At 39.6% G+C, this 25,256-nt stretch overlaps 1 protein-coding gene across 3 annotated transcripts in view; it reads left to right on the top strand.

The window, feature by feature from the left end:
• Positions 1-25,256, top strand: part of Cab39l (calcium binding protein 39 like) — a 97,281-nt gene that overhangs the window by 14,026 nt on the left and 57,999 nt on the right. Inside the window, exon 3 of one of the 3 annotated variants that reach the window (XM_021181258.3) lies at positions 2,588-2,657. The gene's annotated coding sequence lies outside the window, so the exon portion shown is untranslated. Of the gene's footprint in view, positions 1-2,587; positions 2,658-20,320; positions 20,716-22,368; positions 22,390-25,256 lie in introns of those variants that run through there. The other 2 variants (XM_029468718.2, XM_085828701.1) reach the window with 2 other exon arrangements.

A 25,256-nucleotide genomic window follows, 5' to 3' on the forward strand; every position in this document is an offset into this window, starting at 1 on the left:
TGTGATAAAATGACAGTACTCTCACATCAGCAAAGGCTCTCCATATTCTTTACCACACTGTGATAAAATGACAGTACTCTCACATCAGCAAAGGCTCTCCATATTCTTTACCAGACTGTGATAAAATGACAGTATTCTCACATCAGCAAAGGCTCTCCATATTCTTTACCAGACTGTGATAAAATGACAGTATTCTCACATCAGCAAAGGCTCTTCATATTCTTTACCAGACTGTGATAAAATGACAGTATTCTCACATCAGCAAAGGCTCTCCATATTCTTTACCAGACTGTGATAAAATGACAGTCCTCTCACATCAGCAAAGGCTCTCCATATTCTTTACCACACTGTGATAAAATGACAGCATTCTCACATCAGCAAAGGCTCTCCATATTCTTTACCAGACTGTGATAAAATGACAGTACTCTCACATCAGCAAAGGCTCTCCATATTCTTTACCACACTGTGATAAAATGACAGTATTCTCACATCAGCAAAGGCTCTCCATATTCTTTACCACACTGTGATAAAATGACAGTATTCTCACATCAGCAAAGGCTCTCCATATTCTTTACCAGACTGTGATAAAATGACAGTACTCTCACATCAGCAAAGGCTCTCCATATTCTTTACCAGACTGTGATAAAATGACAGTACTCTCACATCAGCAAAGGCTCTCCATATTCTTTACCAGACTGTGATAAAATGACAGTATTCTCACATCAGCAAAGGCTCTCCATATTCTTTACCAGACTGTGATAAAATGACAGTATTCTCACATCAGCAAAGGCTCTCCATATTCTTTACCAGACTGTGATAAAATGACAGTACTCTCACATCAGCAAAGGCTCTCCATATTCTTTACCAGACTGTGATAAAATGACAGTATTCTCACATCAGCAAAGGCTCTCCATATTCTTTACCAGACTGTGATAAAATGACAGCATTCTCACATCAGCAAAGGCTCTCCATATTCTTTACCAGACTGTGATAAAATGACAGTCCTCTCACATCAGCAAAGGCTCTCCATATTCTTTACCAGACTGTGATAAAATGACAGTACTCTCACATCAGCAAAGGCTCTCCATATTCTTTACCACACTGTGATAAAATGACAGTATTCTCACATCAGCAAAGGCTCTCCATATTCTTTACCACACTGTGATAAAATGACAGTATTCTCACATCAGCAAAGGCTCTCCATATTCTTTACCAGACTGTGATAAAATGACAGTACTCTCACATCAGCAAAGGCTCTCCATATTCTTTACCAGACTGTGATAAAATGACAGTACTCTCACATCAGTAAAGGCTCTCCATATTCTTTACCAGACTGTGATAAAATGACAGTATTCTCACATCAGCAAAGGCTCTCCATATTCTTTACCAGACTGTGATAAAATGACAGTATTCTCACATCAGCAAAGGCTCTCCATATTCTTTACCAGACTGTGATAAAATGACAGTCCTCTCACATCAGCAAAGGCTCTCCATATTCTTTACCAGACTGTGATAAAATGACAGTATTCTCACATCAGCAAACGCTCTCCATATTCTTACCAGACTGATAAAATGACAGCATTCTCACATCAGCAAAGGCTCTCCATATTCTTTACCACACTGTGATAAAATGACAGTACTCTCACATCAGCAAAGGCTCTCCATATTCTTTACCACACTGTGATAAAATGACAGTATTCTCACATCAGCAAAGGCTCTCCATATTCTTTACCACACTGTGATAAAATGACAGTATTCTCACATCAGCAAAGGCTCTCCATATTCTTTACCAGACTGTGATAAAATGACAGTACTCTCACATCAGCAAAGGCTCTCCATATTCTTTACCAGACTGTGATAAAATGACAGTACTCTCACATCAGCAAAGGCTCTCCATATTCTTTACCAGACTGTGATAAAATGACAGTATTCTCACATCAGCAAAGGCTCTCCATATTCTTTACCAGACTGTGATAAAATGACAGTACTCTCACATCAGCAAAGGCTCTCCATATTCTTTACCAGACTGTGATAAAATGACAGTATTCTCACATCAGCAAAGGCTCTCCATATTCTTTACCAGACTGTGATAAAATGACAGTATTCTCACATCAGCAAAGGCTCTCCATATTCTTTACCAGACTGTGATAAAATGACAGTATTCTCACATCAGCAAAGGCTCTCCATATTCTTTACCAGACTGTGATAAAATGACAGTACTCTCACATCAGCAAAGGCTCTCCATATTCTTTTGTAGAAGCCAGGGGATCAGCTGAAGTAAGTGTGTGTCCTCTTATTATTCAGGTGCTGGTGGAGATTACAGAGGTCCCAGAGTTCCCTTCCCCGAGCCAGCCCTTCGTATTTCCACAGGCTTCCATGGTGATAAGGCTTTCTTTAAGTTCAGCTACCTATTGGCGTAGTTGGGTAGGGAATTTGGTGTATTTTGTTTTGTCTGTATTTAGTTATGCTAGAGACTCTACTTTGTAATTCTTTATAACTGAAAAGTGTGAGAGACTATGTTAGATTTGACATAAAATGTTTTCTGTAAGTTTTATAGAATTAATTCTGAGCCTTTTCTGGTTGTCAGAGCTGCGCTGACCAGTGACTGAACGCTGTAAGCGCTGGGACATATTTGCAGAAGACAGGGGATTTCTAAGGTGAGATAATAAAGGTGTAAGATTCGCATTATCATTCATTTCTCTGGATAATTTTCTAATTATATTGGACATTAAGCGTTTAACAAAAATAAATATACTATCCCAACCTGAAATTTTACAAAACCATTTAAGAAGCAATAGAATTCCATTCCATACAGACAAGAGCTGGGCCACCCGCTTCTACCGAGCATATTAAATGCCCATTAAAACAAATGGATGCACATGTAAGAAAATTAGAAGCTTTGGGGGTAGGACCGAAACAAGTATATTTTGTAAGGTAAATGGGTTCTGAAGCCACTGAATACTTGGAAGACATCCTCAGACTTTCAATAGAAAGGGTATTGTCACTTCAGCAAAGGCTTCCATATCCTTTGGTAGAAGACAAGGGATTCACTGAAATAAGTTTTGTTTCCTGGTATTGAGTTCAGGTGTTGATGAAGACTAAAAAGATCCCACACTTCCTTTCACCAAGCTAGCCCTTCATATTTCCACTGACTTCCTTGACTATAAGGCATTTTAAAAAATTCAGCTTCCTATTGGAGTATTTGGTTAGGGACAGGCACTGAAGTTTTAATACAGTGCCTTAGCTTAACCCTGTTTGTTACTGTCTGCTTCTCCCAGGTTTGGCATGACTTACTTTTTCTTTGCTCACAATTTCTTCTTTTACTCCACCTCATCCTTTCAGGCCCATTTTCCCTTCCACTGTATACCTAGCCATGTTTTCCTTCACCACCTTTCTGTTGGCATACATCTTCTGTGCATGTTGACTGAGTCCTAGAGAAGAACTTCTTGTGTCCTAAGGTAGAATGGGAAGGTTGTCAGAAGCCTTCTGCAGAGGCTTCAGTTCTAGGTGTAGGTAAGATCTCTGCTAATAATCCCTGCCTGTGAACTTACACTTACTTGAACTTTTGATTTATAATATTTTCATAGTTCTAAAACTCTACAAATGGAGAAGTTTAATCAAAAGTGGATATAGTTTTGTGATACTTTTAAGTACTAGGTAGAAACACTTATTGATTCTCTACAGAAGGACATATACAGCCATAAAATAATTATATACATTTTTTTAAAAAGAAGATTACAAAAATACGTGTGAAAATCATGATACTATCACCAGGATTCAGCAGAAACAACAAAAAACTAAAATAGTTGCGAGAAATATATAGTACATAAATATTTTCATAAAATAAGAGATTGTGAAAGTGACAAGACATATTTAAAGAGGAATCGATTGTATCAGAAATAAAAATTATAACAACTTTAAAAATCAGGGGTGGGGCTGGAGAGATGGCTCAGTGGTTAAGAGCACCGACTGCTCTTCCAAAGGTCATGAGTTCAAATCCCAGAAACAACATGATGGCTCACAACCATCCGTGATGAGATCCCATGCCCTCTTCTGGGGTGTCTGAAGACAACTACAGTGTACTTACATATAATAAATAAATTAATTAAAAATAAAAAAAATCAGGGGTAGATTAACTTAGCATATAGGCATAGTTAAAAGATGTTCACAACCTCATAGAAAATGCAGAAGCTTGTGAAATTGTGATTAGAGTTCCAGAGAGAAAACTCCAGGCTGGTCTGAACCATATAATGAGACTCTGTAAAAAAAGAAAAAAGGAAATATGGAGCCGGGCGTGGCTTTAGTCCCAGCACTCGGGAGGCAGAGGCAGACAGATTTCTGAGTTCGAAACCATCCTGGTCTACAAAGTGAGCTCCAGGACAGCCAGGGCTATACTTAGAAACCCTGTCTCGAAAAACCAAAAACCAAAAAACCCAAAAACGACACAAATTCTCAGATTTAAAGAGCCCAGGGAGTTCTGTGTTTGTATTAGACTCTGAACCTGCAGAATGCCAAACACAGAGTCTAGCAGGCCACAAGCCACACAGAAATCTGTCCTAGGAGGAAGAAGGGAAATGGTCATGAAAGGTGATGTGGAGTAAAAGGAACTGAGCAAAGAGAAGAACTGTGTGAGTGAGTCAGGCCAGGCCAGGGAAGCAGTGTCAGCAAGGTGGGCCACAGATTGTTTTAGCCATGTATATTACCATACACGGATTGGAAGTTTAGTATCCCAGGCCAGTGCATTGTATTAACAAAGAATAAGAAGACGTATTTTAGGTATGGTAGCTAAAAGCAGATGAGCAAAATCTTTTTTCTTTCTTTTGTAAGCCAGAGGTGAGCAAAACAGCAATTTAAAGAATGTGAGTATTCATTCACTTATCATTCATTCATTCATTCTTTTATGCTAAGGATTGAACTCCAGACTTAACACCCACTCTACCACTGAATGCTCCAAGGGCTTCTCTTGGGTTTGTTTTCCTGTTTTGAGACAAGCTCTTACTATGCAGCCTTGGCTGGCCTGGTGCTAGGTAGCTTAGACTGACTTCAAATTTGAGGTCATTTGCTGTCTCTGTCTCCCGAGTGCTGGGAGCATAGGCTTGTGCCACTGCAGTGGCTCAAGTCCTTCAGGGGCTGCTTTACCTACTGATTTTGACGTTCATTCTCATCCTTTCCACTGCTCAGTAAGATACCTTTTATAGATTTGTTCATTCTTGTATTTGTGCTTAGAAAAAATGCCTTTCAGATTTTTAGCTAATTAGCTAGTAGAATATTTATTAACTTTGTGGGTAACTGGTAGCTTCTTGGTGTTTCAGTAAAGAGTAACACAAAAACCCTGAAGAGTATTTAGGGATCACAAAACAGATTTTGTACAAATAATGTTAGCAAAGCCAAATGAAAGGGAAACAAATTAGGAGAAAACTGCCATAGGCAAATGATGTACTGTCAAAGTGATAGTATTTCTAAGTGGCTATACAAAAGGTGCTATAATTTATAAACTCATTGAATGATGATGTTTTAACTTTAAATTTTTGTTATATATTATTGCCAGCCATTTAATTTCATTAAGTGACTCTTTTGAAGTCACCTGTTGACATTAAGGTTTTTTTAAATTGTTTTTTAATTGTTAGAAGTAATTACTGTATTGTAACGTCTGATATTTTCACATTAAGCAGTTGCTAGGGCTGAGGATGTAGTTTAGTGATGGAGTGATACGTTACCAGTATGTCTGACACCCTAGAATCAACCATTTGGAACACTAAGAACCAATGGTGAGATATGGAGAGGAGAAATGCATTTTAGGGCTGGGAGCTCAGCGTAGAGCAAGTGTTTACCATGTATGAGGTACAGGCCTCAGTCTTCAGGTACCAAACAAACAAAAAAGAATTCATGTTAATATGATGGATGATACATTCTCCTTATTCATGACTGATGGTGATTGATTGGTTCTATTAATTTTAGTGGGTTCAGAAGTATATTGGAAGCTATAGTTCATAAGGCTGTGGAGACAAAGGTTGCATGTACAGATGCTTTAATCATATAGATTATCTGATAGGTGAATCCAGACCTTTTTTAAGTTTTAGTATTATTTTTATTAGTGTGTAAATGGGAGGGAGGGATGTCTGTAAATATGTGTGCGTACAAGTGTATGTATGCATGTGTACCTCTATAAGTGTGCTGTGTAACAGTGCATGTACATGGGTTTGTGAGCATGTGTGTGTGTTTGTGTGTATTACAAATGTCTAAGTTATGTTTTGGACATTGAGAACTGCCATTGCTAAGTTTATTTATAGCTATGTCAATAACCCTCTCCTATCATCTTTCTTCCCTTTCCCTGCCTTTCTCTTTCCTTGGTGAAGATGGATCCTAGAACCTCCCTTGTATTGGGCAAACTCTTTATTGCTGAGCTTTGTCCCCAACCATAACCCTGTTTAGTCACTTTTGTTTTCATTTTAATGTTTTTGAGAACTTTATACATGAGAACTACATCTGCTTGACTCTTTCCATCTCTCCCCACTCTGACTCCTCCCGTTTCCCTCCTCAAGTTCATGACCTCTTTATTATTGTTACATATGTATGCTATTGGCTTTAGTACACATACATGTATATAGTCTACTAAGTTCATTTGGCTTTGCTCTTTTGTATATGTGTCCATGGCTGAGCACTTGGGATTGGACAATCTATGCAGGAGCTGGTACCAGAGGAAACACATTCTCTCTAAGCAGCCATTGCTCAACTAGTAGAACTTTGTAGAAAGTCCCTACTCGAGTTGGAATGTCAGTTGGTATTGTCCCTCCCGTTGAGTGGGCTTTATTTAGTACAGTTAGACAACAATTGTTTACTCACAAGCTAAAAGTACCTCTCTTGAATGACTGGAAATAGCTTCCAGTCCAGACACTGCTATGGTTCATAGATCTTACAGCTGGGCGAGACTACTGACTGGTCCTTTCCCTGTATCATGAGAGCAAGACCTCCAGGGTGGAGGCTTCTAGAGCAGTTCTGGCTCAGTTCTTCCAAGTCCCGCGTCCTGAGTGTATGGTATCTTCAATACTAGGGGCAATCAAGGGCAATGGAATAGCCTATATGGCTTGGAATGCTTTTATTCTTGACCAACAACTTGTGTGGGACGGCAGGGGGGGGCAGTTAGCTGTATAAACGTGTGGAGGTCAGAGAATAACTTCTGTAGTTTGTTCTCTTTCTGCCACTTGGCTCAGGGGGTGGGACCCAGACCTTCAAGCTTGGTGGCGGCATCTTTACCTTCAAAGCAATCTTGCTGGTGCTTAAAAGTGCCTTTCTGTTGAGTTGGCATTGAAGTAAATGCATTAATTAATTAATTAGTTAATTAACTAATGTTAATGAATCATATATTTAAATTATAGCATTCAGTTTGTTTAGGCATTCTGAAAGTTACCAAGTTTAAGTTAGGAGAGACTTTGAGGCAGATGCTATAGTTTGTTGGATAAAGATTTGAGAGAAAGATCCTGCAGTGTAGGTGGAGAGTGAAAACTGAGCTATGAACTGATGTCACAGGAAAGGAGAGAGGAGGTGGGTGGAGGTGGTGTGAAATTCGAATGAATCAATAGTGCCCCAAATTAAAGCTAGGAAGGGAAGAGAATGGAAATCTAGATGGAAAGATGGCTTCCAAGCCAAATTCATACATCAATCTTCTTAATGAAAATTTAAATATGAACAAAAATTTGCCTATAGGATATATGTGATATATGATAAAAAGAAACAACCTAAATCATTTTATAAAATCAACCTTAGGAAATGAAGTTACATTTCTCCAGTGGATCTTAGGTACCATTCAGTTATAGCCTTAACGTTGAGGGATAGCAAAATTTACAGGTGTATTCCCTGGATAGTAGAATTGTATCTTTCAGCATTGATGAGGATTAGTAATTATTTAGCTGAAAGCAGCTAGCATGGTACCTGGCATAGAGAGATCACATAGCAATTGTTACTTTTGGATGTGTACTGAAAGTTCATGAACTGGACTTATCAAGAGGTCAAAAGACACTCTAATGGCCTTGGAGAATGGTGGGAAACCAATTTGTGGCTAAAATGCTGAAGGAATAGGTAGCAATGGCACCCTAGAGAAATAGAGTCCCTTTGCATTTTAGAAAGTTACAGGGTGAAAGAGAAATGGAGGAGTACAGAGACAGTAGATTGGAAGGAGGAAGAGGGCTGACAAAATGCATGATTCCTGATGCTGTGTGCCTAAATATTGACCCAGTCAATATAGTCTCAGTTTATGAAAGCCATATGACTTGAGAAACAACCCTAGGCTGAAATGTTAGCCACAATAATTCTCCTGATACTCTGGGATTCCTAGTTCTTAGAAACCATGAGCTAATACATCTTAAACTCTTGTGTTTTTAATGTATAAATGGGGACAATTGTTATTCAGTAGAATGATACTAATATTGGTAGCTAAGTTGAGTGATACAGTAGATCAGTATGTACCTGTAAATTCCTATGTTGAAACCTGAAGTTCAGGGAGATGGTATTTGAAGTGATAAGTCTTAAGACTTAAGCCCTTGTGAATAGCTTGCTTAACTCTCTATTATGTAAAAAATAGGGGGATCAGATTGACCTCTGTGAACTAGGAATCAGTGAATCTGTTATGTCCTTGATCATACACTTTACACCCTTCAGAAACGTGATAGAAATATCTTTGTATTCCATGGTAGCAGCTTAAACAGAACAAGGAGCATGCTGTTAGAACAAAGATTGTATTTTATTTTATTTTATTTCATGTGAATGAGTGTCTGCTTATGTATGTCTTTGCACCACTTGCATACAGTGCTTGCAAAGGCCAGAAGAGGGCATAAGATCCCTAAGATTGGAATTACAGAGGATTTGTGAGCTGACTCCTGAGTGCTAGAAATTGAAATGTGTCCTCTGGAAGAGCAGTCAGTGTTCTAAACCATTGAGCCATCCCTCCAACTTCAGAACAAATACTTCTAAAGTATATGTAACTTTGAGATCATTGGTGGATGATTGGTGAGTGGGTTTTGCAGATCCACTTGTGAAAGCATGAAGTTCCAACCTTAAGGAAGCTGTAGACTCATGTCCTTTGATGAAGTTGCCAATTAAGGCTCAAAGAAACTCAGGGGAATCTAATTAAAAACTGAGGAAAGAGAATCATTATAGCACTTTAACCATAATAGTATGCAAACAAAATAATAAACAAAATAATCACAGGATGTAGAGGAAGGGAGGGATATGGATGGGAGAAAGGAAGGAGAGGGGAAAAAGTGGAGGCAGGATCAACTATGAGAAGAGACAGGAGAGAAGTCCAGAGGGCCAGGAGAATGAATAGAAATACAGTGGGAGTGGGAGGTTGGGGACCAGGGTGAGGGAACCACTAGGAAGTCCCAGATGCCAGGGATGCAAGAGGCTCCCAGGACTCAGTGGGGATGACATTAGCTGAAATACCCACCTGAAGGGAGATAGAACCTGAAGAGACCACCTCCAGTAGATAGACATGGCCTCCACTGGAGAGATGGGGCCACCCACTCATCTCAAAAATTTTAACCCAGAATTGTTCCTGTCTAAAGGAAATGCAGGGACAAAAATGGAGCAGAGACTGAAGGAAAGGCCATCCAGAGACCGTCCCACCTTGGGATCCATCCCATCTGCAGACACCAAACCCTGACACTATTGCTAATGCCAAGAAGTGCTTGCTGACAGGAGCCTGATATAGAGGCTCTGCCTGCACCAGACTAATACAGATGCAGATACTCACAGCCAATCATTACTGAGCCTGGGGACCCCAATGGAGGAATTAGGGGAAGGACTAAAGATACAGAAAGGGATTGCAACCTCATAGGAAGAACAATATTAACTAACCACACCCTTCAGAGCTCCCAGGGACTAAACCATCAACCAAAGAGTATACATGGGTTGGTCCACGGCTCCCACTACATATGTAGCAGAGGATTGCCTCATCTGACATCAGTGGGAGGGGAGGCGCTTAGTTCTGTTGAAGCTTTTTACGGCAGTGAAGGAAGATGCTAGAGGTGTGAGAATAGAGTGGGTGGGTGCGTAGCAGTGCATCCTCTTAGAAGCAAAAGAGAGGGGGGATAGGATGGGGAGTTTTCAGTGGGGAGACAAGGAAGGGGACAACATTTGAAATGTAAATAAATAAAATCATCAATATTTTTAGCCGAGCAGTGGTGGCCCACCCCTTCAATCCCAGCACTTCGGAGGCAGAGGCAGGCAGATTTCTGAGTTCGAGGCCAGCCTGGTCTACAGAGTGAGTTCCAGGACAGCCAGGGCTACACAGAGAAACCCTGTCTCGAAACCCCCCCCCAAAAAAAAAAAAGGACACTCGCCAGCTACCCACGACCCCCGCCACAGGATTTTGAGACTGCTGGTGAGTGGAACACAGCTTCTGCTCCAGTCCAATCATGCGGGACCTGAGACTGCTTTGGTTGGGGAGGCAGAAATCCGGCCTGAGTAGGGCCACAAGCCTCTTTGGTCAGAAAAGCACTGGGGTAGCTAGGGCGCAGGGTCGGCTGACACTCGCCAGCTACCCACAACACCCGCCACAGGATCTTAAGACTTCTGGTGAGTGGAACACAGCTTCTGCTCCAACCCAATTGTGCGCGGGACCTGAGACTGCATTAATTAGGGAAACAGAAAACCGGCCTGAGTAGGGCCACAGGCCTCTTCCGGCCTGAACAGCACCGGGGTAGCTAGAGCACAGGGTCGGCTGACACCCGCCAGCTACCCACGACCCCTGCCACAGGATTTTGAGACTTCTGGTGAGTGGAACACAGCTTCTGCTCCAATCTTTAAACAGTGACAACGACAACAACTAACCCCAGAGATTACCAGATGGAGAAAGTAAACGTAATAATCTTACTAACAGAAACCAAGACCACTCACCATCATCAGAACCCAGCACTCCCACTTTGCCCAGTCCAGGGCACCCCAACACACCGGAAAAGCTAGACACGGATCTAAAAGCATATCTCATGATGATGGTAGAGGACTTCAAGAAGGACTTTAATAACACACTTAAAGAAATACAAAGGAACACTGGTAAACAGGTAGAAGACATTAAAGAGGAAGCACAAAAATCCCTTAAAGAATTGCAGGAGAACACTGCTAAAGAGTTACAAATCCTTAAAGAAAAACAGGATAACATAATCAAACAGGTAGAACTCCTTACAGAAAAACAGGAAAACACATCCAAACAGATGATGGAAATGAACAAAACCATACTAGACCTAAAAAGGGAAGTAGACACAATAAAGAAAACCCAAAATGAGGCAACACTGGAGATAGAAACCCTAGGAAAGAAATCTGGAACCATAGATACCAGCATCAGCAACAGAATACAAGAGATGGAAGAGAGAATCTCAGGTGCAGAAGATTCCATAGAGAACATCGGCACAACAATCAAGGAAAATGTAAAATGCAAAAAGATCCTAACTCAAAACATCCAAGAAATACAGGACACAATGAGAAGACCAAACCTACGGATAATAGGAGTGGATGAGAATGAAGATTTTCAACTCAAAGGACCAGCAAACATCTTCAACAAAATTATAGAAGAAAACTTCCCAAATCTAAAGAAAGAGATGCCCATGAACATACAAGAAGCCTACAGAACTCCAAATAGACTGGACCAGAAAAGAAATACCTCCCGACACATAATAATCAGAACAACAAATGCTCTAAATAAAGATAGAATACTAAAAGCAGTAAGAGAAAAAGGCCAAGTAACATATAAAGGCAAGCCTATCAGAATTACACCAGATTTTTCACCAGAGACTATGAAAGCCAGAAGATCCTGGACGGATGTTATACAGACACTAAAAGAACACAAATTCCAGCCCAGGCTACTATACCCAGCCAAACTCTCAATTACCATAGATGGAGAAACCAAAGTATTCCACGACAAAACCAAATTCACACATTATCTCCCCACAAATCCAGCCCTTCAAAGGATAATAACAGAAAAAAACCAATACAAGGACAGGAACCACGCCCTAGAAACAACAAGAAGGTAATCCCTCAACAAACCTAAAAGAAGACAGCCACAAGAACAGAATGCCAACTTTAACAACAAAAATAACAGGAAACAACAATTACTTTTCCTTAATATCTCTTAAAATCAATGGACTCAACTCCCCAATAAAAAGACATAGACTAACAAACTAGCTACACAAACAAGACCCAACATTTTGCTGCTTACAGGAAACTCATCTCAGAGAAAAAGATAGACACTACCTCAGAATGAAGGCTGGAAAACAATTTTCCAAGTAAATGGTATGAAGAAACAAGCTGGAGTAGCCATTCTAATATCTGATAAGATTGACTTCCAACCCAAAGTCATTAAAAAAGACAGGGAGGGACACTTCATACTCATCAAAGGTAAAATCCTCCAAGAGGAACTATCAATCCTGAATATCTATGCTCCAAATACAAAGGCAGCCACATTCATTAAAGAAACTTTAGTAAATCTCAAAGCACACATTGCACCTCATACAATAATAGTGGGAGACTTCAACACACCACTTTCAGCAATGGACAGATCATGGAAACAGAAACTAAACAGGGACACAGTGAAACTAACAGAAATTATGAATCAAATGGATCTGGCATATATCTACAGAACATTCTATCCTAAAACAAAAGGATATACCTTCTTCTCAGCACCTCATGGTACCTTCTCCAAAATTGACCACATAATTGGTCACAAAACAGGCCTCAACAGATACAAAAATATTGAAATTGTCCCATGCATCCTATCAGATCACCATGGACTAAGGCTGATCTTCAATAACAAAATAAATAATAGAAAGCCAACATTCACGTGGAAACTGAACAACACTCTTCTCAATGATACCTTGGTCAAGGAAGGAATAAAGAAAGAAATTAAGGACTTTTTAGAGTTCAATGAAAATGAAGCCACAACATACCCAAACTTATGGGACGCAATGAAAGCATTTCTAAGAGGAAAACTCATAGCTCTGAGTGCCTCCAAAAGGAAACTAGAGAGAGCACACATTAGCAGCTTGACAACATACCTAAAAGCACTAGAACAAAAGGAAGCAAATTCACCCAAGAGGAGTAGACGGCAGGAAATAATCAAACTCAGGGGTGAAATCAACCAAGTGGAAACAAGAAGAACTATTCAAAGAATCAACCAATCAAGGAGCTGGTTCTTTGAGAAAATCAACAAGATAGATAAACCCTTAGCCAGACTCACTAGAGGGCACAGGGAAAGCATCCTAATTAACAAAATCAGAAATGAAAAAGGAGACATAACAACAGATCCTGAAGACATCCAAAACACCATCAGATCCTTCTACCAAAGGCTATACTCAACAAAACTGGAGAACCTGGATGAAATGGAGAAGTTCCTAGACAGATACCAGGTACCAAAGTTGAATCAAGATCAGGTTAATGATCTAAACAGCCCTATATCCCCCAAAGAAATAGAAGCAGTCATTAATAGTCTCCCAACTAAAAAAAGCCCAGGACCAGGGTTTAGTGCAGAGTTCTATCAGACCTTCAAAGAAGATCTAATCCCAGTTCTTCACAAACTATTCCACAAAATAGAAACAGAAGGTACTCTACCCAACTCATTCTATGAAGCCACAATTACTCTGATACCTAAACCACAAAAAGACCCAACAAAGATAGAAAACTTCAGACCAATATCCCTTATGAATATTGATGCAAAAGTCCTCAATAAAGTTCTTGCTAACCGAATCCAAGAACACATCAAAACAATCATCCATCCTGACCAAGTAGGTTTCATCCCAGGGATGCAGGGATGGTTCAATATACGGAAATCCATCAACGTAATCCAGTATATAAACAAACTCAAAGACAAAAACCACATGGTCATCTCCTTAGATGCAGAAAAAGCATTTGACAAGATCCAACACCCATTCATGATAAAAGTCTTGGAAAGATCAGGAATTCAAGGCCCATACCTAAACATGATAAAAGCAATCTACAGCAAACCAGTAGCCAACATCAAAGTAAATGGTGAGAAGCTTGAAGCAATCCCTCTAAAATCAGGGACTAGACAAGGCTGTCCACTTTCTCCATACCTATTCAACATTGTACTTGAAGTCCTAGCCAGAGCAATTCGACAACAAAAGGAGATCAAAGGGATACAAATTGGAAAAGATGAAGTCAAAATATCACTTTTTGCAGATGATATGATAGTATATATAAGTGACCCTAAAAATTCCACCAGAGAACTCCTAAACCTGATAAACAGCTTCGGTAAAGTAGCTGGATATAAAATTAACTCAAACAAATCAATGGCCTTTCTCTACACAAAGAATAAACAGGCTGAGAAAGAACTTAGGGAAACAATACCCTTCTCAATAGTCACAAATAATATAAAATATCTTGGCGTGACTCTAACTAAGGAAGTGAAAGATCTGTATAATAAAAACTTCAAGTCTCTGAAGAAAGAAATTATAGAAGATCTCAGAAGATGGAAAGATCTCCCATGCTCATGGATTGGCAGGATCAACATTGTAAAAATGGCTATCTTGCCAAAAGCAATCTACAGATTCAATGCAATCCCCATCAAAATTCCAACTCAATTCTTCAACGAATTAGAAAGTGCAATCTGCATATTCATCTGGAATAACAAAAAACCTAGGATAGCAAAAACTCTTCTCAAGGATAAAAGAACCTCTGGTGGAATCACCATGCCTGTCCTAAAGCTTTACTACAGAGCAATTGTGATAAAAACTGCATGGTACTGGTATAGTGACAGACAAATAGACCAATGGAATAGAATTGAAGGCCCAGAAATGAACCCACACACCTACGGTCACTTGATCTTCGACAAGGGAGCTAAAAACATCCAGTGGAAGAAAGACAGCATTTTCAACAAATGGTGCTGGCACAACTGGTTGTTAACATGTAGAAGAATGCGAATCGATCCATTCCTATCTCCTTGTACTAAGGTCAAGTCTAAGTGGATCAAGGAACTTCACATAAAACCAGAGACACTGAAACTTATAGAGGAGAAAGTGGGGAAAAGCCTTGAAGATATGGGCACAGGGAAAAAATTCTTGAATAGAACAGCAATGGCTTGTGCTGTAAGATCGAGAATTGACAAGTGGCACCTCATGAAACTGCAAAGCTTCTGCAAGGCAAAAGACACCATCAATAAGACAAAAAAAAAAAAAAAAAAAAAAAAACACCAACAGATTGGGAAAGGATCTTCACCTATCCTAAATCAGATAAGGGACTAATATCCAATATATATAAAGAACTCAAGAAGGTGGACTCCAGAAAATCAAATAACCCCATTAAAAAATGAGGCTCAGAACTGAACAAAGAATTCTCACCTGAGGAATACCGAATGGCAGAGAAGCACCTGAAAAAATGTTCAACATCCTTAATCATCAGGGAAATGCAAATCAAAACAACCCTGAGATTCCACCTCACACCAGTCAGAATGGCTAAGATCAAAAATTCAGGTGACAGCAGATGCTGGCGCGGATGTGGTGAAAGAGGAACACTCCTCCATTGTTGGTGGGATTGCAAGCTTGTACAACCACTCTGGAAATCAGTCTGGCGGTTCCTCAGAAAATTGGACATAGTATTACCGGAGGATCCAGCAATACCTCTCCTGGGCATATATCCAGAAGATGTCCCAACCGGTAAAAAGGACACATGCTCCACTATGTTCATAGCAGCCCTATTTATAATAGCCAGAAGCTGGAAAGAACCCAGATGTCCCTCAACAGAGGAATGGATACAGAAATTATGGTACATTTACACAATGGAGTACTACTCAGCTATTAAAAAGAATGAATTTATGAAATTCCTAGCCAAATGGATGGACCTGGAGGGCATCATCTTGAGTGAGGTAACACAATCACAAAAGAACTCACACAATATGTATTCACTGATAAGTGGATATTAGCCCAAAACTTAGGATACCCAAGATATAAGATACAATTTGATAAACGCATGAAACTCAAGAAGAATGAAGAACAAAGTGTGGACACTGTGCCCCTTCTTAGAATTGGGAACAAAACACCCAGGGAAGGAGTTACAGAGACAAAGTTCGTAGCTGTGATGAAAGGATGGACCATTTAGAGACTGCTGTATCCAGGGATCCATTCCATAAGCAGCTTCTAAACGCTGACACCATTGCATACACTAGCAAGATTTTGCTGAAAGGACCCAAATATAGCTGTCTCTTGTGAGACGATGCCGGGGCCTAGCAAACACAGTAGTGGATGCTCACAGTCAGCTATTGGATGTATCACAGGGCTCCCAATGGAGAAGCTAGAGAAAGTACCCAAGGAGCTAAAGGGATCTGCAACCCTATTGTTGTAACAACATGATGTACTAACCAGTACCCCGGAGCTCTTGTTTCTAGCTGCATATGTATCGAAAGATGGCCTAGTCGGCCATCACTGGAAAAAGAGGCCCATTGGACTTGCAAACTTTATATGCCCCAATATAGGGGAATGCCAGGGCCAAAAGAATGGGAATGGGTGGGTAGGGAAGTGGGGGGCGCTATGGGGGACTTTTGGGATAGCTTTGGAAATGTAATTGAGGAAAATATGTAATAAAAATATTAAAAATTTAAAAAATTTAAAATAAATAAATAAATACCAACAACAACAACAAAAAAAAAACTAACCCAAAAATTTATAAAAAATGGGGATATTCCTTGAATTCTTACTCACCTTTTTCTTTCCCTAGAGTACCCAACATGGATGGGGAGTGAACCAAGAGAAACCAGAGCAGATGAGTTCTGTTACTCTGTTATTATGTTTGGCCTTGGATTAATAGTTAGTGATGAGGCACATCTGGAATATTCCCAAAGCATTCATCCTTTAGAAGTTCTTCCGTGCTCTGATCTTATCAAAGCCAAATTGAGTATCTTTAGCAATTTCCAAGGCCATGCAGTTAAGTCTTCCTGAAATGGAAATGAGAAGAAAGAAAATCTACAGGTATCTCCACACATGGCACCACAGCAGTCCTCCAGAAAGGGCAGACAGCAGGTCCTTTGCTCTGTGGCTCCTTTCTTTTTTTTTTTTTTTTTTTTTTTTTGGTTTTTCGAGACAGGGTTTCTCTTTATAGCCCTGGCTGTCCTGGAACTCACTCTGTAGACCAGGCTGGCCTCGAACTCAGAAATCTGCCTGCCTCTGCCTCCCGAGTGCTGGGATTAAAGGCATGCGCCACCACGCCTGGCTAGGTGGCTCCTTTCTTGTCTAAGGCTATTGAGGACTAAATCCTGTGCTGTTCCATATCAGCTGAAGGGAAATCCATAGTTGTTTATACCTATGTTCTGGTGTTTAAGGAGGGGGAAAATATTGAAATAGAACAAGAACAGAAAGTGAGAGTGTAAAAGACAGTGCGAAGCTGCTAGAGAGAGGCCCAGGAATTAAGAGCATCCATGTCAGGCAGCTCACTATCACCTTTAACTCTAGCTTTGGGGGACTTACCACTCCCTCTATTCTCCATAACACTTGCACTCATGTGTACATAAGGACACACAGGCCTACACATATACCTAATTAAAAATTAAAATCTTGATTAAAAATTAAATTAAATTCTAGAAAGATGGTGGGGAGAAGAAAGACATATATGTTACTTTAAAAGCAAAGGTTTGTTTTTACTCATTTTAGAAAATTCTGTGTGTCCAGCACATCTTTTGTGTATCTCATAGTGTAATATATGCATGTATGTTTATTTTATGAAGGTAAAGTAATACAGTAATTTCTGCTGTTAAGGATGGGAAAAATACTGAAACATTTTTTCAATATTTGTTTTGAGTATAATAAGCTTATTGTATGTAGTGTGATTGGTTTATTGGGGAATGACTAGAGAATAAGGAGGTATCGTTTGTGCTTTGGGGAAGTTTCATAAGTCAGAAGCACTACATATATATAGAAACCACTCCACTGAACCACACTCAAGAGACCTAAACACGCACGTGCACATGCTCTCCTGTGTCTGCACATCTTACTGGCTCAATTGGAAAGATCTCAGACAGGAACACCCATAGTGCCTGCCAAAAGAAAAGCATTTCCACCCTTGTGTGTGGACCACATATACTGATGTTTCTTCATTTTTGCTTTTTCATGTGTGTCTTGGTGTTCTATTGCTGTGACGTCATGATGATGGCAACTCTAGTAAAAGAAATATTTTTAATTGGGGCTTGCTGACAGTTTCAGAGGTTTAGTCTATTGTCCTTATGGTGAGGAATGTGTTGGCATGTAGACAGACACAGCTGAGAATTCCAGATCCAGATCCAAAGGCAGCAGGAAGAGAATACCTGGATCTACAGAAAGCAAGAGGAAACTCTGGGCTTGGCATGGCTTCTGCAACCACAAAGCCCACCCCCAGAGACACTCACTAGCACATGGCCACACCTCCTAGTTCCTGTCAAATGGTGCCACTCCCTAATGACCAAGCATTAAAATTCCTATTACTAGTCAAACCACCACAATGTGCCTTTCTGCTTTCCCTTACTTGGTTCTTTTATGGGGAGAGTGGTAATTTTATAATCTAGGTATAGCAAGCCAACAGGCGAGGGTGAGCACACTGCTAATCTTATCTGGAAAACTTTACTGGTGTTATGTTAGGCAAGGCAGTTCTTGAAAGTATAGATGTGGGAGAGGATAAGAATGGATGGATGCTGGGCAGTGGATTGGACTGGAATTGTAATATGTGAGTGTGCCCAGCTCCACTCTCTGCAGTTAAATCATGGTGCATAATGCATGACAGGAAGCTGATAAAGGACTTTAAATTGCTCTTTCTTTAGTTCCTTGGGCCAAGTAATAGAAGCCTTTCATTGTATCTTTTTCTTACCTCTTGAGGATTCTCAATCTCGTACCAGTCATATATACCTAGTAGCCAGGTTGTTCCATTGTTATTTACATGATTCTAGTAAGACCTGGGGTCTTGTTTCAAAGATTGATACAGTTAATGAGGATGCTTTTGGGATATTGATGGCCAAAGGTTTTCCTTCCTTCCTTCCTTCCTATAAAACAAAACCTATCACTCCCCACTTTCACTACTGTAAATGAGCCACAGTAAGTATAAATATTACATTCTTATGTGTATGTGTGTATGTGCCACACTTGCATGTGGTCAGAGGACAGTCTGCAGTTGCTAGTTCCCTCGGTCTGCCATGTGGGCCCTGGAGATTGAATTTCAGTCATCAGTCGTGATGGCAAGCACCTTTATCTGCCTAGCCACCCACTAGCCAAAGAATCTGTACTTTAAGGCCAAATTTTATATATGTATTTTCTTCAGGTGTTTAAACAATTACTTGTGAATATTTACCCTTTAACTGAGCTCACATTCTTAGAGATACATTGTTTCTGTGGAGAAGGATTAGTGTATGAGTAATGGATCCTGTAACTACTGCTGTTAGACTCGTACTTGGAAGTCCTGTCGGGAGAAAAATCGAGGCCTGTTACATATTGGGGGTTGGGAGCTGGATCGTAACTCCAACTCAGCTGTAACTCAGAGTTGGCAACTCCAGTTCCAAATAAACCTGAGAATGCCATCTGAGGCACCGTCCCACTCTGTTTCCCCAGCGCCTGCTCTTCCAGCTTTGCAGAAAGAGCCATCATTTTAAGGTATTTTACTTTATATTTGTAGATGTGAGAATGTTTTAAATGTTCTCTGGCCTTTCCAGTCCTCACTGAGAAAGTGTAATGGAGCTTGACCACGAGTGCTTACATGGGAAACTTTCCATTGAAATAGTTGCATCTACTTTGCAATAAAACATTAAGAGGCTCTAGTTAGAGTTCTCATGTTTGTATTTTTCTGTGTTCTTACACTTTTCTCACTATGACTGCCAGTGTTGATCTGTACTTGAAAGCATAATATACTGAATTCATTGCTGTTTTATAAAAGTACACTGTTAAAATTGAATTAAAAATTCTAAAGTTTCCCTTGCTTTCTCGGCTTTTTGTTGAATTGGTAGTGCCCCCGTATATCTTCACCACACTTTCTCATTATTACAGGGAGGTGCATCATCCCTGAGGAGCCAACACATTAGCAGACGAATCAGTTATTATTACATCAATAAGCAGTTGCTGGGAATCTTCCTTTACAATTTTAAGCAAGATGATTCAGGCAGCTTAATCATTTGACAAAATCCCATCTAGGAATTGGCTTGAGACTTAAAGGGAGAGAAGTTACATCAAATTTTTCTTTTGCTTATTTTTAGACTTTTCTTTTTGCCCAAGAATTAATTTTGCCTCTGCTTAATTGCTTTGCAGGCATTCTTGTAATGTTACACAATAGGAGAGGGAGGGAGCAAATGGAGCTGTGACTGTGTGGTGTGTATCTCACACCCATGCTAGAGAGGGAGAGAACGAATCAGCAAGCTGGTTTGACCAGAAACAGAACTGCCTATGACAGATTAAGAGACAAGCAAGGCTTGGAATCTGAGAGCAAGCAGAGTGGAAATTTACTGCAGCTCTCTGTGAGTGTTCAAGTGATCATTTTCTCCTAACGTTTTCCGGTAGTAACTGTTACTCCTCAGAGTCAGAAAGTCAAGACGGAATTGTGCTAAGTCTTTTATCCACCACGCTTGCGTAGGAGGAGGCACCCTTTAGTAAATGGAAGATAAAGGTTGCTTCAGCTGAAGTGTTTTGAACCTGAGAAAAGAGCTGTCTTCACTACCTCACCATGGGTCTGCTTTTTGTTGCTTAGACAAGCTGGGAGTTTCTATATCCCTTGGTGAGTATCAACAAGATTATCTGTATTGGTTTGAGTTGAGAAAAATGAATTAATAAGGTACAGTTGAATTCTACAATTATGCTTATATTCATTTTAAATTAGAGTGTTGCCTCGTTTCTCTGCATAATGAACTGCTGTTACTAGGAGAAGTTTGAAAAAAAAAAAACAACTACAAAACAATACTTCTCTGTTGCCTAAGGCACTTGAATCCTTACCAACTATTTTGTGTCCACCAAATATCTTATTTTGGAAATGGGTTTTAATTTACAGTTTCCAAAAATAAAATTGTGGCAATGTACAGTTTTCCATGTTTTTCTTCAAAGTGCTTGAAATTTGGAAGTATATTATCAGTAAGTTTAAAGCTATCCTTATGATGTTTGATATTATAAGTTACTATGAACTATATCATTCAGCCATAATTCACCTTAAAGTATTGCTAGCATTAATTGATAGTGCATATAATTTGAACATTAAATGCTACTATGAAATCCAAAGTGACACCTGGTTTCTCCAAAGTTCTGTAAGAAAAACAAAAAGGAGATAATCTGCATATAAAATTCACAGTTGATGTAAGGTGAATGTATATACATTTCTGAGTTATACAAGTTAAATAGTTATTTTCTTCTTATAGTGATGCCAAGTTCTCTTGCAGATAATATAACTAGAAATGTATAAAAGAGCAAAGGGAATAAATTCTTATTACATTTATTTGTATTCCAATAAAGGCTTCATTTGTATAATCTTTAATAGGATAGTATACACTCTCTACAGCTACATATATACAGGTATAAACATATGTGTTCTATTTAAGGGCAGGCATAGAAAGTATGTGATCATTCTCCTATAGAAGGAAGTATATATTTTTAACTTTTAAGTAGATACATTACAAAAAGATGGCTATTTTGAGCAAAGTTTCCACTTTGCCCTATCCTAGCTTCAAGAAATCAGTGTCTTCAGTTATTGATTCAAGTGAGCCTTTTAAAGCAGAAGAAAAATAGTTAAAATTAAGACTGCAAAGAGCCAGGAACCACATGGTAGGCTTAGAGCCTGTACATAAAATGGCTTGCTTTCCAGTCGGTTCTCTGTGGGTACAGAAGCCTGTAGAACAGGTTTTGTTTTGCGGCTTATTTTCCTCCAGCTTGTTGATTTATGTATAAGAACTCAGTTGATCGTGGAAACTTCTGAACACTATCATACACTAAAGCCAATATATCAGTACTCCATCCTTAGATGGATGGAAAATTTACATTAAACTTGCCAGTCTTTAGGGGCGGTTGCTTTAGTAATTTGCTAGTGTTACCTTAGTGATGCCACCCTTTCCTACGCCCAGAGTAATGTAAATATAGAAAGAAAGAATAAGGCATTCCACTTTGCAAACATTGTATTTCATAAGTTCATTTCTGAGCAGACTATTGAGTGTAAGATCCCATTTCCTTGAAAAATAATTATCAAGTAGCTGCTAAGTTTTTTTTAATAGGCTGACTATATATTTTATTTACACTACAGAAGAACCATCGCCACCTTGAGAGAGATTAGAAAATCTGTTCTAGTGTCCAAACTAAGCCTGAAACAACCATGAGAAAGTCTTATTTCTGCTGCATATCAATGCTTAAAGAAGAGCAAGTTTAATATAAGCTTGGTGCATTTAGAAGGATGCTTAAATGGGATTCTTAGGTACTTCCAAAGTTGGCTGCAATTTATATAGTATTCAATCTCACATCGCTGTCAGATTTCTCTTGGTATAGGAACCTTTCTAGCCTTTACTTCTCTGTGCAGCCAGTTCTGATACAGTGAGTAGCACATTGTAGGTACCTGTAAAGAGTTATTACCTGAGGACTGGCCTGCTTCTTTAGTCTTCGTAAATGGAATGGACAGGCTGGTGAGATGGCTCAGCCAGTACAGTGTTTGCTACCTTAACTCTGCCTTAAAAACTCTAGGTGTGGTAGTATACGCCTGCAATACAGGTGCTGGGTAGGTGAAGATAAGATCCCAGAGCTTGCTGGCCAGTTGGTCTTACTGAATTCCTGAGCTCCAGGTTCAGTGAGAGACCCTGGCTTGGTAAAATAAAGCAGAGAGAAGTAGAGGAAGATACTTAACACTAACTTTTGGCTTCCACCAGCATGCATACCAATATGCATACCCGTTTATATATACTTATACTTGGCCACGTACACACATGAAACACATACGTTCCCCCACCACCACCACAAAGAGAGGCAATGACAGGGGGAGAGGAAGAAGAGAGGGGGAGGAAAGAGGGAGAGAGGCAGAAGCTTTTCCAAAATTAAAAAAAAAAGCATGGGGGGCTTTAGGGCTATAGATTTTCCAAACTGAGAGATGGCCTAAAGTGAATTGATTGAATTATGAAATGAAAATAACACAGATGGTGCTAACTTACGAGAGAGAAAGAAAAGAATGGTGCATCTGCGTGGCAGTCTTGAGTGAGTGAGGTTTGTGAGGAGAGGAGTCCAGAGCATGTATGTGTTCAGAATCTTGAATACACGAACACATGCAGGTGTCAACTCAAAGGGTTTATCTATTTCATATGTGTACTAGGAACAATATGAAGAAATGTGGCCTATGTAAAAAAAAATCCAAATTAACTCTCTCCAAGTTGAGTTCGATTGGTCCTGAACATTTCTTCAAAGTGCTTATATACAGTATATGAAAGTTAGCAGTGCCGTCCACTTGACTTGCTCAGTGAGACAATGAGTAGCTGTAGGCGACACTTACTTGGATCACCCTTTCTTCATTCTGTTATAGAATAATGTATAACTAGTGATTTTGAGTAATCCTAAATAGCATATAGTAGGGTCTTGGTCTTAATACTTATTAAATAAGAGAGATTGAAACACTTTAATGCTGTATGCCCATACATACATACATACATCCTTATTTTGTTGCTTAGAGAAACTATCCCATTGCTTTTCGAAGGGAAAAAAACATTATCATATTGACACATCTATTGCAGTTATACTCACTCTTCTGCTTGTAATTAAATAACTGACTTAAGCAGAAATCTTTACTATCTATAAGTGAGAAAACATACTTTCTAACTTTGTGACTTAAATGTCCAGCAGAGACTCATCAAGTATCTTCCTACTTTGAAAGACAAAGGATTATATTATTATCTCAGCCAGAAAAACTAAGTCTGTTGTGGGTGTACATTGAGTTGACACCTGCATGTGTTCGTGTATTCAAGATTCTGAACACATACATGCTCTGGACTCCTCTCCTCACAAACCTCACTCACTCAAGACTGCCACGCAGATGCACCATTCTTTTCTTTCTCTCTCGTAAGTTAGCACCATCTGTGTTATTTTCATTTCACAATTCAATCACTCCTTGGTAATATTTTTATAGACTAACATTGGATAAGTGTAGTGCTTATGATACTGTGAATTGTTTTCATAGCATACCTATGAACCAGCCTACTGCTAAGAACAGTATCTAACCAAAATGCTGTGTCATGTACACTATATAGTATGCTTAGTGAAGACTGAAAATACTGGAATATGAGTCTTAATTATTTACATTTACTCTGCATGTGTGAGCGTGTGTGTGTGTGTGTGTGTGTGTGTGTGTGAGTGTGTGTGTGTGTGTGTGTGTGTGATGACTATAAAGGAGAGAGGATAACTTGAGGTTATTGATTCTTTTCTGCCACCTTGTAGGTTTCAGAGATTAAACTCTGGTCATCAATTTCAGCAGCAAACATTTTTTTTAACATTTAATTTCTTTTTTTTTTAATTTTTAATATTTTTTATTACGTATTTTCCTCAATTACATTTCCAATGCTATCCCAAAAGTCCCCCATAACCCCCCCCCCACTTCCCTACCCACCCATTCCCATTCTTTTGGCCCTGGTATTCCCCTGTATTGGGGCATATAAAGTTTGCAAGTCCAGTGGGCCTCTCTTTCCAGTGATGGCCGACTAGGCCATCTTTCGATACATATGCAGCTAGAGACAAGAGCTCCGGGGTACTGGTTAGTTCATCATGTTGTTCCCCCTATAGGGTTGCATATCCCTTTAACTCCTTGGGTACTTTCTCTAGCTTCTCCATTGGGAGCCCTGTGATCCATCCAATAGCTGACTGTGAGTATCCACTTCTGTGTTTGCTAGGCCCCAGCATAGTCTCACAAGAGAGAGCTATATCTGGGTCCTTTCAGCAAAATCTTGCTAGTGTATGCAATGGTGTCAGTGTTTGGAAGCTGATTATGGGATGGATCCCTGGATATGGCAGTCTCTAGATGGTCCATCCTTTCATCACAGCTCCAAACTTTGTCTCTGTAACTCCTTCCATGGGTGTTTTGTTCCCAATTCTAAGAAGGGGCATAGTGTCCACACTTTGGTCTTCATTCTTGAGTTTCATGCGTTTAGCAAATTGTATCTTATATCTTGGGTATCCTAAGTTTTGGGCTAATATCCACTTATCAGTGAATACATATTGTGTGAGTTCTTTTGTGATTGTGTTACCTCACTCAAGATGATGCCCTCCAGGTCCATCCATTTGGCTAGGAATTTCATAAATTCATTCTTTTTA

Source organism: Mus caroli, unplaced genomic scaffold (assembly GCF_978045245.1).
Source record: "Mus caroli unplaced genomic scaffold, Mus_caroli_1 scaffold_12, whole genome shotgun sequence".
Lineage (NCBI taxonomy): Eukaryota > Metazoa > Chordata > Mammalia > Rodentia > Muridae > Mus > Mus caroli.